The sequence below is a fragment of the Adelges cooleyi genome, unplaced genomic scaffold (assembly GCF_023614345.1).
Source record: "Adelges cooleyi isolate 19-005CV unplaced genomic scaffold, UGA_ACOO_1.1 ACOO_flye_CR_arks_rails_tigmint_CR_PRNA_376, whole genome shotgun sequence".
Taxonomy (NCBI): Eukaryota; Metazoa; Arthropoda; class Insecta; order Hemiptera; family Adelgidae; genus Adelges; species Adelges cooleyi.
Genome location: NW_026096053.1, coordinates 4,204,971 through 4,221,457, shown reverse-complemented (window position 1 = coordinate 4,221,457; position 16,487 = coordinate 4,204,971). Strand labels below are relative to the sequence as shown.

The following is a 16,487-nucleotide window of genomic DNA, read 5'->3' as shown; positions in this document are numbered from 1 at the left end:
AATGACGTTTGATTGGAAAAAAAACAACCGAAGAATGTCACACGACAATATCAAAAACACAAACAAAATTAAGGATTATCTATAAATATATAAAATATTACATTTTTTAACACAGTAGGTATATATGCGTTATATACCTAATTTAATTGCCATCGTCGACTATGTGAAAATACATAATTAAAGAAACTTTCTAATTAATAATACATCCTAACCGTTTTTTTTAAACCGGTTACCCCTTCATTATGTTTATTCACAGCATTAATGTATCAAAAATCTTTTCAATTTTAATTTAATACCGCATCCCGCTATTACCTTAATAGCCATTAAGATGCTTACTTATACTTATAAACAACTGACACAACTCCACTTATAACAAACGAAATGTACATTGTGTATTCTATAACATAATTTGCATAAAACTTCATTTATTGTCGTTTCAACGTTACAATAGTGTTAATTTATTCTAGAGTGAAATTTACAAAATCAACGTGTATACCGACATTAGTTAACACATAATATACAGGTACTCCACTTACACTTATAGTAGTGCTATAATAGATAAGATGTATTTTTTATAATGTACATCATACATGTATAGCTGCAGTCATCTGTCATTTAATGGTTGTACGCTATAAACGCGCATGCATAATATATTTGAGTGCATCTCTGGAATATTTTTCGTAATTATTATTATCACATAATAAACGCGTATAGTGTACAATGCGGCATGGTCATAAAATCCAAATTGATATACAGTGTACCGACACAAAGTTGATTTGTGTCTATAAATTACAACTATCGTTACTAAAATTTACCCGCCCATATAAATGTAGCAACTAGTTACTATGAGGTCATTAAAACACACTAAAGAACACTTGAAATATGCATTTCTGATTTTAAAAAGTTTAAATGTCTAGCAAATAAGTGTACTTTGTTTAGAAAAATTCAAACGTATAAATAAAAATATATTTATAAGAAATAATTTATAAACTATAATGCTGTGTTTTCTTACACAACATTTTTATTTGTTTATTATTTTTAAAAGTGTTGTTTCATTGGTCTTATAAAGTTATATAATTATGTTTAAAAATTAATCTAATGCAAGTTATATTATTTTTTGTCATACACACAGTATTTTATTGTTACATTACATTACTAATTGCCTTCATTTTTTTTTTAAATTACCAACAAATTAAATATCATAATATACCTACCTATTAAAAAAATCGTTTCGCTGTTTTACCGATTTGGTTTAATGTTTAAGTTAATTTAATGTCACAGAAAATCTTAATTGCAAAATAATGGCCAAAAATATCTCAAAATTGATCAACTAGCAAAAACAGCAATAAATTCCAAAACAAAAATTCTGATTGGTCCACATAATAATGTATTATGCTTTATAAGAAATGTTTGTCATACTGACATTTTAATTCCTTGTCTTTATACACTATAAGGACATAGTTATAGATTAAAGCGCAAATAAAAACGATACTTTAAGCTTTTTAAGTTGTAGTAGACTAATTAACCAACTATATAGCTAAGAGTCTAAGCTGTCGTTTGTTAGTCATACAGACGATCGTCTATGCCTTAGACGATTGTCGCCACTATATAAACCCGTTTGTATAGTGTCTGAGATGGATATGAACGAGATGTGTCATTCAAACGTTGACCTCACCAAAAAAATGTAGAACTATAGTCGTTGCAACTTGCAACTTTTTAACTATAATAATATGCAGGTTGTGCAGCACGACTGCTAGGACATAATATGCGGCTATCCTGATGCAGTGTCTGTTTTATAATATTATAACGTTGCACATTATACGGGTCGCCAAAACGCGGGCACCGCTATACAACAATAATGTGAGTTATCATAAATCACGAACGGACCCGTTAGGGGTCAAAGCTAATTACCGTCGTGCACATGACATGATATTATTATAGCGGCGTCGAAAGTGAAATCATAAAAACCCATACACACGAGGTATACCTGTAGAATTTGTGTGCAAGTGTGTGAACGTTATAGGCCCATAAAGTGCATAATAGCATTACGCATGTAATATAAACGGGTATAACGACTTGCATCGCGGTCGTGTGTGCAACGGTGGCCGAGCAATTTGTTTTAGACGAGACATTTTTGCTGCCCTTCGTGTATTACACATAGTGTCCTCTTTCTCACCCTTAATACGTTCCTAGTCCGGCTTCTGACCTTGGCAAACAATAAACCTATTTATATATATATATAAACATAAACCTCCGTTAAGTTTTCCGTTTTTTATTTTTTATGACCGTTTAATTTCGCTTTGCGGTCAATCTAACGCCAACGACCTTACGTACCGGGTTGCGCGTACGATGTTATATGATTGCCGGTCGTTAATAGATTTGAAAATTGTTCGTTAAAAAAAAAAATTTTAAAAAAAAAAATACTTATTTAATCGCCAAATTAAAAAAAAAAATATATATATATATATATATTTACCTACTACTTGGTCCCATACTAAAACGGTACAGCGTCATCGGCTGCTGTCACACATCGCTATACGCCTATTAATAGTATAGAAATTATATTTTGGTACTTATACATCTATCCTATCTCGGTGTTACTGGGCCCCACATGTGTTAGACGGAGGACAACATGGCGAACAGAGAGACGATGAGATGTGCGGCGATCCCATCGCATCATGATGGTCGTCGTTTCGTCTCATCTATCTATCTCTCTTTCTCTCTTTCTCTCTCTCTCTCTCTCTCTCTCTCTCTCCCTCTGGCTCTTTAGCTGAACCACCATCGCCCCATGCCCGTCCTCTGCCATCACGACCAGCAGCATGCACTCGCCATGCCGCATTCCCATTTATAGTAAAACGTGTGTCGGATCTCACAAGAGACCAAAAAAGAAAAAATATAACCAGTCGTTAAAACGTTTTGAGTTTAATTCAACCTCAACGTCAACTCGAACCAGCACGTACATATTATATAATATATACACATATATCAGTATTAGATAAACTATAAAAATCGGGAATTAAATCAACAACATTATACAACAAAAATTAATTATTCACAATATTTATATAGTTGTCACACTTGACACGTCTTGTGAAGTTACATATATTGAACGCTGAAGCCTCGGGCTTCGAGCTATTCCAATCAACATAAAAGATAAAATACAATTTTAAGATGATAGGTTTATATTTATATGTATAATACATTTATTTATTAAGCCTAAGTATATTTTGTAAAATAAACAATCATCAAAAACACCTACAGATATATGTTTACGACTTTTTTTCATACACAATTGTCCCTTTTTTATTTTCAAGAAAGGTCAGCTCGTAAGCTTAACAATTAATTACCGAAAAATTATATAACTATCCCCGATGATTCCTCAGGAAAAAACGGCCACATGTAAACTCCAGCAAGAATGAATTTTACCTGACCAAACAATTAACGAAATTAAAAATCGTAAATTGGTAATTGTTGTCAACCATATTATTTCCTACCTGACAATATCGACAAAGTATTTTACGATTTATTTGTATCGTTGTCATATAATGATATTGAAGAATTGGTTTTATAATTATTATAATATACCTAATTATTATTATTATTATTGTTAACAAAATATCGTGACTTGTATTATAAATAGGTATTCAATATTTTTTTTTATTTTTAAACATCAATAACTTTTTTTAATTTAATTTAATAAATTTAATTTTTAAAAGTTAACTTAACACTATATCTGTGTAGGAGACAACACTATCTTTTATAGGAGTTAACACTTATAATAGACTTCCACTTTTAAATTGGGTAATATAAAATACTATATAAAAAATAATAACACTACAAAAAATATTTTGAACAAATATTGAAATTAAGAAAAGACCACATCACGTTTTAAAGTTAATTACTGGGTAATTATACGATCTCAATGTTTGATATAGACACAATCCCTGATTTAACCACCGTGTGATATAATCACTGAAATAACATTTAAATCGATAATTATTAACATATAAAGTAATAAAAAGTTAATTTAAAGCATTACACAGTGACAAATTAATATATTTTATTTATTTATGCCTGTAGGTATTCTGTATGTTAATGGACATTATTGCGCATCTTAAATGAATTATTGTCTTCAACAACAGCTGGTGTACCGTGCATATTATTATTTTTAAGTTGGGGGCATCTATTAAATCTGTAGGCCCGGTCGAGGCAACGAGATCCAAAAAAAAAATGCACATAGATACATGGGAACACAGCTTTCTACAAGCTTAGTGCTATCTAGAGAGCGCACCGTTATGTTTCATCGGCCAGTCACAGCGAAGGCAAATGAACTCATGCGACCCTGGTACCTACTTCCAACAAACGTGATACTCTGAACAATTTGCTGAGCTCTTTTACTCCAAACATGCATACAATATTTTGTAATTTGGTGCCCTGTTTTATCTATAAAAAAAACAGTAGTTAATTTAATAATAATTCAACAAATAATATTATTATTGTAAAATCTTTTTGGCAAGCAAATTATTAGGTATATTATTTTACTTTATAATATTGTAAGACATAAAATACTAATACATATCAAATATGAACGCGACAATATTGTCATACTAATACTATGAAATATGAATAATACATATTATTTTTAACAGGCGATATAATTTTCAGGATTACATAAATAATAATAATTTATAATTTCAAAAAACGAAACTTATTTATGTATAACATTAAATTTAGTTAATTTGAATGCTGCCATTATTGTTTCGACAGCGGTTTATAATATTACACAAACCATGATTTAAACAATATAAAACTATAATATTTTGCCATGAATATATCTTGGCTATTGTGGTTCTCCCCAAACTATGTATTTATATTTTATACTCGATGGTATATTATATTTGTAGTCCAAGTTAGTTCCAATGGGAAAATATTGATCCGTTTCTTTTGAGTATATTTAATTCAACTAAACAACAGTAGCTTATACCGTAAATTTCTTTTTGTACACAAACAATGTGAATTTCGAGTCGAGGGCTTGTCCGTATATAATATAAATAATTTATACTTTACCTACAAAGTGCGTGCGGTTTGTATGGTCACGAGATTTTACTCCTTTTCTAAGTGCACACGAAAATCGCACTCGCTTAAGTACACCAACGAATTTCCGGCCTCTGGGTACTTCGATATTGGTGCTTACACGTATTATTTATATGTATTATACATATAATATATATAATAATTCCATTGTTTTGAGTTTCTTGCGTGAATCACGGCCATATAGTATTTAAGTATACACACCGGGTTTAACGCGCAGCAATTATTCATAATAAATATATGAGGACGTATAGGTAGGTATATACTTAGCGCTCTAATATATATATATATATATATCATAATGTAACACTTTGAAAAACGGGGTTTGCTCTCTATAGAATATGTATAGTGTAGACATATTGTAATTACATAATAATATATAATATTATTTCCACGGTAATATGTATGTGTACAATAGTTAGACCGGATGCGCTGTAGACATTTTGTTTTAAAGGAAAATTACACACGGGGAAAACCAATTAACAGCTAATGTACATTTGTGAAGAGTAAAGAGGACGGTCCTACAAAAGTTGATAACGGTAATAATTGGTTGCAGCTTGTTGTGTATAATATATTATGGATAATCATATACGAACGAGACTTCTTCAGCGTTGCGGTCGTCAGACAACAGAAACAGCAACAATATATGATTATTATTAGCGTTGTATAAATGTTTGGTTTCCGCAATTAGTCACAGCACGTTATGAAAATTCATCGCATGAAGGTAAAGAAAAATAAAGGGGAAAAAAAGGATAAACTTGGCACAGTGGAATTATATACGGTTATTTATAACATACACACAGGTATAACATTGGCATAGGTATACAACGAGAAAATTATTATAGAACCCTCTTAGCTTTTCGCTTATAATATATATATATATATATAGGCGGACGCGTATAGATTATTATTACCTACCTTACTTTAAAAACAATACTGTTGCAGTTGCATTATGGTGGGGCAAATTGGTCCCCGACGCTTGCTAATATTAGGTACACACAGTCTGTATTGTTTTTTTTTTTTTGCAAATAAATAATTTGTTTTTGTTTTGTCTTAAACTCTTGGCACTGCGCAAATTATAGTACTCTTCGTTTTATAGAACCCCCATTAAAGACTAGTAAAAGCCATCAGTTTGTAACATTGATAATATAATAATTATTATGACCACATGATCTAAGAACGATTCTAACGAGTGCGACAACGTGCGCGACAACCATTTGGATAAAGGCAGTTACTTGTATGCAAAAATCACAACTACTTGTAAAAATAGTGTAAGCACGTGCGTTTGAATTTTATATTCTGCGTTTAAGCCGTAAAACCGCATTAAACCTCAGCATATAAATCGTACATCTTCAGTATAATAAAAAGTAAAAATAATAATAAATAATAAACAAATGTATATTATGTACTGGCTACCCCGCGGTGTGTTTTAATTTATAGACAACAAATAATACAAATTAAAACATTTACTATACAGTTTAGTGTAACAGGCCGTTAAAGCGACTCAATTAGTTCATGAAAATTGAAATAATATTGTTATTTCCTCTGTAAATCCATACTCTCTGTTTGCACTTGTTAAAGTACACATTAAAATAAAGTATGCGTTGATTATTCTGGATCATGTCGGTGGTATATCATTTACATATACAGAATATAGATTATGCATATACGTACAATATCTATTATAGTACATGAGTATCTTGTATCTTTAATAGGCAAGACCCGACAGACTCGAGCGTTAACATAAGTTTAATAACGTTAAGTTCTAACTGAACATATTTAAATTCTGTACCTCGATGACGTTAACTCGGTGGAACGTGTACGCGCTATCTCTAATAGGTATAGTACAGATAATACTGTACATGACTGTATAGTGCATATAATATTGTACTTTGTAAACATTGGACCGACCGAGAAAATGAAAATACCGCGTAGTGACGACAAAAAAACCCCCAAACAAGAGATAATAACTGAAAAAGTATAGCAAAAAAAAATGTGTAAGTAGGTCACGACCGCCGGTGATAATATAATAATGTACATAATATTTGGCCTGAGGGACTCACTCGGACTGAGACAAATTGACATGCGGCGACGGACATGGCTCAAGCAGAAAAAAACCAAACAACAATCGGGTCCGACCCACTTTTATAATCTTTTGTACACCGACAAACGACCCTTTCGACGATCCATACGGTACCTATACAAGTGTATACACATAATATAAATGCATTTATTTACACCACATTCATATTGTGTGTGATATTACCGAAATTTTTTTGCTCTAAAATCTCACCTCCGCCGCCGCCGCCGAGCACATATGGTTAAACCCTTACTCGACCCGAGGTGCCAAAGGTCCGCCGTCAGTTTGCCGTTACCGTCTGGTCTAAGACCATGGGGTCAGTAAAGTTAACAACGCTATCAGTTGGAAATAACGTCCCGATGGCGGATCCCAAGCACCGAAGGACTCGCAGTTCAGGTATGTGGATGTGCACACGAGACAATAATAATTATATTATGATAACAAATTCCATACAATTCTTGTCTCTTATCTATTTATAAGATACCATTTCAATATTATCTCTTAAATGAGGCATCTAGTTTCAAAACCAACCCTAAAACATTTTGACAACGTGTTTGTGTATTACATATTATGTAAAACTGTTATTGAATATAACTCTAATTCAAACTGTGGTTGTTTGAAAAATTTGGTTGGTTATATCTAAAAAAATTATTTGTTGTTTTGTGAAAATTTTCATAAATTGTATAGCTGGTTTTGAAACTAGGCGCCTCAAACATAAATTTATATTCACTGTAATCGTATGATGAAGTGAGGTTAATATTGAAAACAAATGGGGCTAATGCTTGGGCAATAACACATAAATTTTAACATTATTACCTATACAAAAAATGTAAGTTTTTATTAAAAAAAAAAAAAAAATCGCTCCAGTCGCTTTCAGCTGTTATTCTGCTTTCCCATTAGGACGTGTAAATAGTTTCAAAACTTACAATATTAGTATATACATTAATTAAAGTTCAATTTTTTGTTTTGGAACAAATCTAATCTATAGTTTACGACCCATTCGATTTGTTATCAAAATGTGTGAATTTTTTATATCCATACAAATCTATAAACCTGGCATTAACTAATAAAACAAAAAACTATGTCAAAAGCAGTTTTTGCGAAAAATTATAAATGTAGAATACAATTATATGGATTATAAGATAGAGATATTTTGAACGAATTGCATTTAATGAATTAGGAGAAATAATACTTGAATAAAAATACTTCTTCAAAATACAAAACTAACTAAACCGCATTTTTATATGTTAATAATACCGTTAAAAAGTATTTATTAACAGTTTTCAAATATGTAATACAGAATCAACTTCTAACTTAATATATTTAAATTCCATTTTTTTTAATGTTTTTAGAAATTTAAATACCTATTCCAGTATAATATAAAATAATAGTATTCAAATACAGTATTAGTATTTGTTTATTCCAACTGTTTAAAACACTGATGTGTACCTAAATAATTAACGTACAACGTTAGATAATATTATTGAGTTGTGCGGCGCATTGCACTATACGGCGGCCGCCGTCTGACGGTTGCGGTGGCGGCCAGCAAGAGAAATGAACGAACGGCGCCGCTCTCCTATTCCTGGGACCCTGGTAGCCGTGCGTCCGAAACCGTCGGCAACGTTCCGATATTGCTCGTTCACACTACGGCGGCGTCGTCGCGGCGGACGGTGGTCGTGCTACGGCGGCGGCCGCGGCTCCCACGTTACTACTCGGCGGCTGGGGCCCTGGTACCGGGTCCGCGGTAGATGCATGATGGACGTCGATTTCGCAATGCCCGCGGCCGCGGCTGTCACGTCGTTCACCGCGGCCCATTGACACGTACGATATTCGACCGCGTCCTTCGCGAATACATGATCCTTTCGAGCACAAACAGCGCTCGGTTGCCGGCCGGCACGACGCCGCCGCTATCAGCGTCGGATGTTACCGGCAAAAATATTCGCCAAGCGGTTCCGCCCATGCGCAGGCTCGCCATTGGCCGTTACCCCGCCAAATATATTGCCAAAAAAAAAAAAAACAAACAAACCATAATATATAATAAGCCGTAGACAATATATACGAAATAATCGCGTATTGCACGCGCCGGTCGGACGCGAATCCCGACTGCGACACTGTACATGCTCGCGCACTGCAATAACAATTATCGATAGCGAATATTATTTTGTACGTCGCGCAAAATTTAATTAGCAAAATTTCTGTCGGTCCGGCCAACGCGCGGTTTTGCACGAATACCGTTGTTTTCCCTAAAAGAAATAACAATAATAATTACAAAACACGGCGGCGGTGCAGCGTATATTAACCGTGTGCAGCGTACGACAGCAATAATAATAATACCGGTCGGAACCGGAGACTGCATAATAATGCAGCGGCGATGCACCGGCCGAGGCTACGGCGGAGGCGCATGGCGGGAAAAAAAAATGCACTTTGGTCGACGGACGTGCGAGAGAGAAGGACGACGGGCCGCCGCCGCCGGCGATCGGATCGCCGTCTCGGTGTGTACACCCGCGTTTAAACGTCATACGAACGGCCGTGGTCTCGACCAGGGTCTCATCCGTCGCGGCGGGCGCGCGCCTTGCGTTACGGGCACTATTCTTCGTACGGGCACGCCGTAACTCGGCTACAATGCCGTCTCGCTGCGCGCGGTCGACGTCAGTACGGTTGTCTACCGCGGTGCGTACAGCAACGATTTATAGGCAACACATACTGAGTTAGCAATGAGCGCTTGCGAGTTTACAAAGAGCAATTATTTGAACCTATACTTATTGGTGACAAAGCTGATGGGATTTTACGCGTTAACGAATTAGAGTCAAGTTAATTTCACTATCAATTTTTTTTTTTTGGCCCAGAAAACGGTTTTTTTTTTAAGTACATTAATACTATTAAAAAAACAAATGTCTAATAGAATGAACACGCTAGTCACTACTGTAGTAATTATTCGTTTGTTCATTAACACTACATAATTGTATAACTTCAGTATATTTACATACTGTATACTATTAGTTGTTGGTAGTTTTGAAGTACTGCGCGCTTTCATAAATAATAATACTAGACTAGACTCTGCAGCGGCAGCAACAGTTTTTAAAAATGAGTAGGCATAGATAAATAAAATATATAGATGCTCGATTAACGTCATAGATTAAAGATTATAATAGAAACTAAGAAGGTTGCGAGTGATCTTGGAAATTAACAACATTTATATAATTATGTTATTATTTTACAAGCTTCATAATTAATTTTAAAATTGTTATCTAATTTTAGTAACACTAGGTTATCTCTAGTAAATTCTGGGACTTAATTTTTATATTATCCGATATTTTGTGAATTAGATACAAAAACAAAATTGAGCAAGACTTTGGAACTAGCTCACTCTTATTTTGAGGTGAAAGTAAAGTTAATTAGCTACTCAACTTTCACAATTTAATGGTTTTTGGTTCAAATCTAGGACTATTACCGACATTTATTGAATATTTATTAACTATACTTTCATTCAAAAATGTAATACTCGTAACCATTTCTGATTTCTAAAGAAATTGCATATTTTAATATACCTACAGTATTTTAACAAAAAAAAACAAGTTTATAGTAATAATCAATTTTTGAATTAACTTTAAAAGGTTAACTCAATTTAATTAAATAAAAACAATTTTTTCATAACATTTATATATTATATTTAAACGGCTAATAGAAGTTTTTAACTTCCACGCAAAGCCGTACCTAATGATATTGGTTTTACAATGGCGTGTTTTTTATTTTATAGTAATGCCAATTTATTGTAATAATTTATTTATTGTTTTATTTAACGCACAAAATATAATAATTAAATATTGCACTAGAGGTATAGGCACTATTGGCTTGGTACAACTGGGTTTCACCGCATAATATGGTTGACCCAACCGACATACCAATAATTATCGTTGTAGAATACAAGCAAATTGTACATAGGTACATTAAGAAACAGCAAACCATATAATATGCGCCTCTATACATATGTGAATAGGCCACTGTGTGAAATATTAATAATTATTAATTCATACATGCCTCTCTCCACGCTTAATCGATTTCGATTTACCTATACCCACGCAAAGTGTGTGACAGTAAAGGTAGGTACGCATGATTGTCTTATCAAAAAATGATTCAATGACGCATTCACCTTGGATTTGTCTTAGACCGCCATTTATGCACGCATGTCGCCAGTTGACGTTTCAATTAAAAAAAATCTACAAAGAAAGTATTACCCGTTGCCGCATAGGTACACGTGCAGCAATTTTTTTATTTTAATTTTAATTATAATAAGACCTACCCATATCCAACTTTCAATCAAGAGGAGTGCCAACATCAAGTAGACCAACACCTTTTTCGCGCACTTCTAATCGATTCAACAAAGCATATAATTACCGGACAGCTAGTGATAATGATTGTTATCCGCAATATGGAACGGGAGAAATTTATAATAAATACAATAATAATGTTTTTATAATTTATAAAAACAGTAGATAATTTTCAATTTCAAATCAAAGTAAACCTACCCCGAAACTAACATATTATGGCGTTGAACCGAAAATAATTGAACACTGATATCTGGCAACCGCAGGCGATGGACAATGCTGATGTAACAGAATATAGTTCACCTGATCAGTAGATAATCTATATTTGTATTGTTTACAATAAAACGTTTAATTTTTAACGAATTAATTGTTTATAATATTATTATAATTAATATTTTTAATGTACTCAAGAGTTATATCAATAGCTACTATAAAATTTAACAAATAAATGAAATAAATTAATTGCAGGGACGTTATGTAGTATTTATTGTTACTGCAGTCCTCTCTTGGCGTTCAGCTCCTATTATTATTATAGTAATGTAGGTAAACTGTAAACACGTTATTCGACAAAGAAAATATAATATTTTTAACTAGTAAAATAGGACTTGAGTTGGCCAATTCCGTTTTACTTGCCTAGGGCTTATTTTCTATAATAATATCTACAGGTTGTACCACACGTTTTAAAATATAGGTATATTATGTTATAAAATTAAGCGGATACGCCGGCGCATGATAATAATTTATCGGATAATATGTTTTGGTAATAATAATATTATTTTTTCGAAGGACTACCGTTTATATATTATTAGCTTTATAAATTATAACGTAGATATATACATAATAGTATTGTTATACATAACAAATTCGCATTATGGATAATTTTTTTGGTGTATTTTATTACAGCCATCCCGACCGAGCCGGATACAATGTTTCTCCATGCTGCCGTTTCTTTTTATACTTTATATTATATTGTACAAGCGATTTACATACATTATAGTAACACATATTTCTTATAGCCCGGGTTTTAAAAAAAACAGTATCATAATAAAAAACAAACGTTTTCATTTACTATATTAGACGGTTCCGTGGGTACATATATTAATATTTAGGTATATACATAAACGACTTGGCGTGAAGTGTAACTGAATATTGTATATATTATAATATATTTAACATGTTTAAATTAAAATTTTGTTTGATTTACGGGCTGCAACCATAGAAGGTATGTATATAAATATAATATGTATTTTTTATTTTTGAGAAAAAAAAAGAATAAAATATACTTATAAGAACGTGATAACGCTAGTGTAATATTTTTAATACATGTGACTCTCTGTGGGAGACCGACTCAGTCCGTTTGGTCCGCCCATAGCGATTATAATGCTCGCAGAAGAGTGTATAGGTAATATAATAATTCCTTCTTTTTTAACAATTCCGAAATAATCATTCTGATCCAATGAAAACGTACTGTGGAACGCGCCTTAAGCGTTTCAAAAAATATATACTTTGTATGCGACGGCAACAACCCGTTCACGTTTATGTTGTTATTATTATTATTATATTATTATAATTCATTAATATATTATAATAAGACGACATACGCGTAGGTATAAAAAATAGCAGATAGCTTATGTCTCGGTCTTATTTATGTATCTGTAAAATAATAATAATATATTACCTGCACCCTCCCGCGGTGCGGTGGACATAGTGGACGTTTGATGGCACTAAAGTATTTACATTTAAATTTTGTTTTTTCGCTTGTTGCTTCGCCCCTTTTATTTATTTTTCATTTCACATTTATTAGAATTTGCACCACAATTGACAATGCAATTGGTTTTGTAGATAAAGTTGATTTATTTTAAATGCAGAACTTACATCGACGTTTTATACAGTCTTAACTCGGCATTTAAATAATATTAACGTCGATGCTCTTATATTAGCTATGACAGGATACATCATTCTGATAAAATTTGTGTATCAATTTACTATTATGCTGTTTGTCTACATATTATCAATGTTTAAAAAAAATTTTATTAGCGGTTCTGCCAAAACAACAACGAATCGACAAAACCTAAACTACTGTTTATACATGTATAGGCACATCATTAAATCTTAACTATAATACAAGAAAAGCCGTATGATATTAAACGCATGATAAATGATCAATGAATGTTAAAAAAAAATATGCAGATAACATGGCACATGTATAATAATAATTAACATCATTCTTATTAAGTTATTTAAGTTATTTTAATAAAATGCGACTCCTATACAGAATATTCTATTTTTATACTTAGAACACCACAAAATTTTTAAAAAGCTTAAACATAATATTATATTGCAGAAATTTACAATTCTCTTATTTTATGTATAAAATGTAATTTATTGAGCTGTTAATTCATCGACATGTGTATCTATTAATGTTTTATTGGGCCTGTTAAATAAATAATTTAGAAAAATATTACAATATAGGCTAATCATAGTTTAAAATACACACGTCCCCTAATTTGTAATTACCTATACTACCCACGTACCAATCGTTTATTTCAAAATGTTTTATCCTGTTAAGGAGCCATTTATTAAGGCGCATAGGCAATTTTTTCTAAAACTTACTTAAATTAAACTAAACTAAACTTAAATTCGTAAACATGTATACAAACATAGGATAGAGGGATCAGTATTCAGTTTTTATATTTAATATATAAATGAATATACATATATTATATTTTTGGCTTAGGTATATAATGCATACAGTCCCTATTTTTGGAGAAAAACAAACATAATATGTTTCTATTTGATTGTAACAATTCTAGATTCCATTTTATGTGATTTCAATTCTGGAAAAAAGTTTTAAATCTATAATCGTCTCGTCTGCGGTTTGACTACTATTCGACTGCTTTTTCTTATTTTTTTTTTTTTTTTAACTCGAATTGACGTATAGATATTTTTTTAAACATATTTTGTGTTATTATATTTATTGTTGGATTTTTAACACTTATTATAACTTAAAAAAATACATATTTTATTTTCTGCTAACTTTCCCGATGGATTCAATGATCTGCCGATGCGTTTGCCGCCCTAAGTACGGTCAAAGACTATTTTGGGTTGTTGTATACTGAATCAGTCGTGGCAATCGCATGCTGCGGGCGGTGGACAGCGGGAGGTACGGCGACCGCGGCGGCCATTGCCGGGAGCGCCACCCATCGGCGCTCTGATTGGCGAAAGACGTGGGCTTCGGGTCGGATTCGTCCCCGGCTCGCTTACCGTGTGTATTGTATATTGTATTATTATAGTCTTTGCATGGTGCATTGTGCCCCGCAGCTATATCTTACAGATTACGGTGCACAAGTGCGCACACACGCACTGGATTTGGGCGGAAAGTGGCGAGAGTTGGGTTTTTTTGAAAAATCGCTCAACGCTAGCACTTTGGAGGTTTGTCTCCCCCCCACCCCACCATCCCCCTTTGTTCGAAATTAATTGGACGTGATATATATATATATATATATAAAGATAAATGATCTCCCTCGTCGAGAAGGCAATCGCTTGGCGCGACGAAGGGAATATAAATTCGGGTGAGATTGGCCCGAGTGCGGTAATTATACGGGCGGGTGTCTCAAGACTCAATGGGGGGAGGGTGTACCCATATAGTATGTACCTAAAAAACCATACACTCTGTACGGTAGACTATAATGGAAATTATATCCACTACACGCATACGGCGAAGGCGCTGGAAATTTAATTGCTACGCATGCACGGCCTAAGGCGCAATAAGGGTAATCCGGCGTTTGTGACTCTCTCGAGAAACAGATACTGCAAACTTTCAATTAACATAGGAACTGCACAACATACATAACATCCATCTAACTTCTAAATCTGTCTGTGTACTACATCCCATTGAGCACATCCCGTCGAATAGACAATCGTACGCTATAAAGATAATTCAACATTACATTAGTACCTATATTTATTATTTTGTCTTTGTATTGTCTTTTATTTATAAATTAAAATTGAATTCAACAATCAAATTGATTTTCTAACTTTTCTACTCCAACACAAGCCCAGGATTGAAGGAGTAGAATATTTATATAGTTTTATGTATTATTTTGTTTGTTTGCTTTATTTGTAAATAAATATGTATAAAAAAAAACATTATGACATTGAAAAAAAATGTATGTATATTATTATACCTACAAATATAATATCCCATACAGCAGACAAGTATATAATCGTTGCCAAAATATTGTCAAATTTGTTTTATTTAATTTTATTTACAAATAGATAAAATAATAATGTATAATGTACATATGATTATACCAACAGTCGACACGTTTGTTTGTAATTATAAAAAACAATTTACGGCTTGTTAACAACAATATAATATAATAGCTATATATATAGGTATAGCTATATAACTATTATTATATGTACACTAACGTACAACTATTACATGAGACTATACACGTCGTCGTTGGAATTTACATAATGAACACTATACAACAATAAAGTGTGTTTTATTATCATAACATAACATAATATAATATGTACCTAATATGTATATACCTATTATTATAATTGTGCGCTTTCTGATGTCCTGTCCATCCAGTACAAAAAATACTGCAAGCGAATTTTGCGAGCAATTCCGAGAAAACAAATATTAAAAAATCGGTAGTTTATGTTTTTGCGCATATAGTATTATACACGTTTAATAATAATAATTTGTCCCATAAGTCATTCCGGTTAAGTATACAGCTGTATACAAAAGCTTGTATATAGGATGTTTTAGGCCGTAGGAACAACCGTGTTGTGTATATTTTATAACAGATAATGCTAGTACCTACCATAGTTTTTGTTTTATATAGTTAGGTATATTTTAAATAATATTATATGATAAAATATTTTGTACAATTTAATTATTTTTAAACATATTTTAGTTTCCCGTCAAAAAACCATTGTAAAATATTAACACATTTTAGACAGCATTATTTATCTTG

The 16,487-nt window shown here is 32.5% G+C and overlaps 1 protein-coding gene across 1 annotated transcript in view; it reads left to right on the top strand.

Annotated features, from left to right (window-relative positions):
- The window catches only part of LOC126840936 (homeobox protein abdominal-B-like), a 52,298-nt gene that overhangs the window by 20,419 nt on the left and 15,392 nt on the right, over positions 1 to 16,487 (top strand). The window lies entirely within an intron of this gene.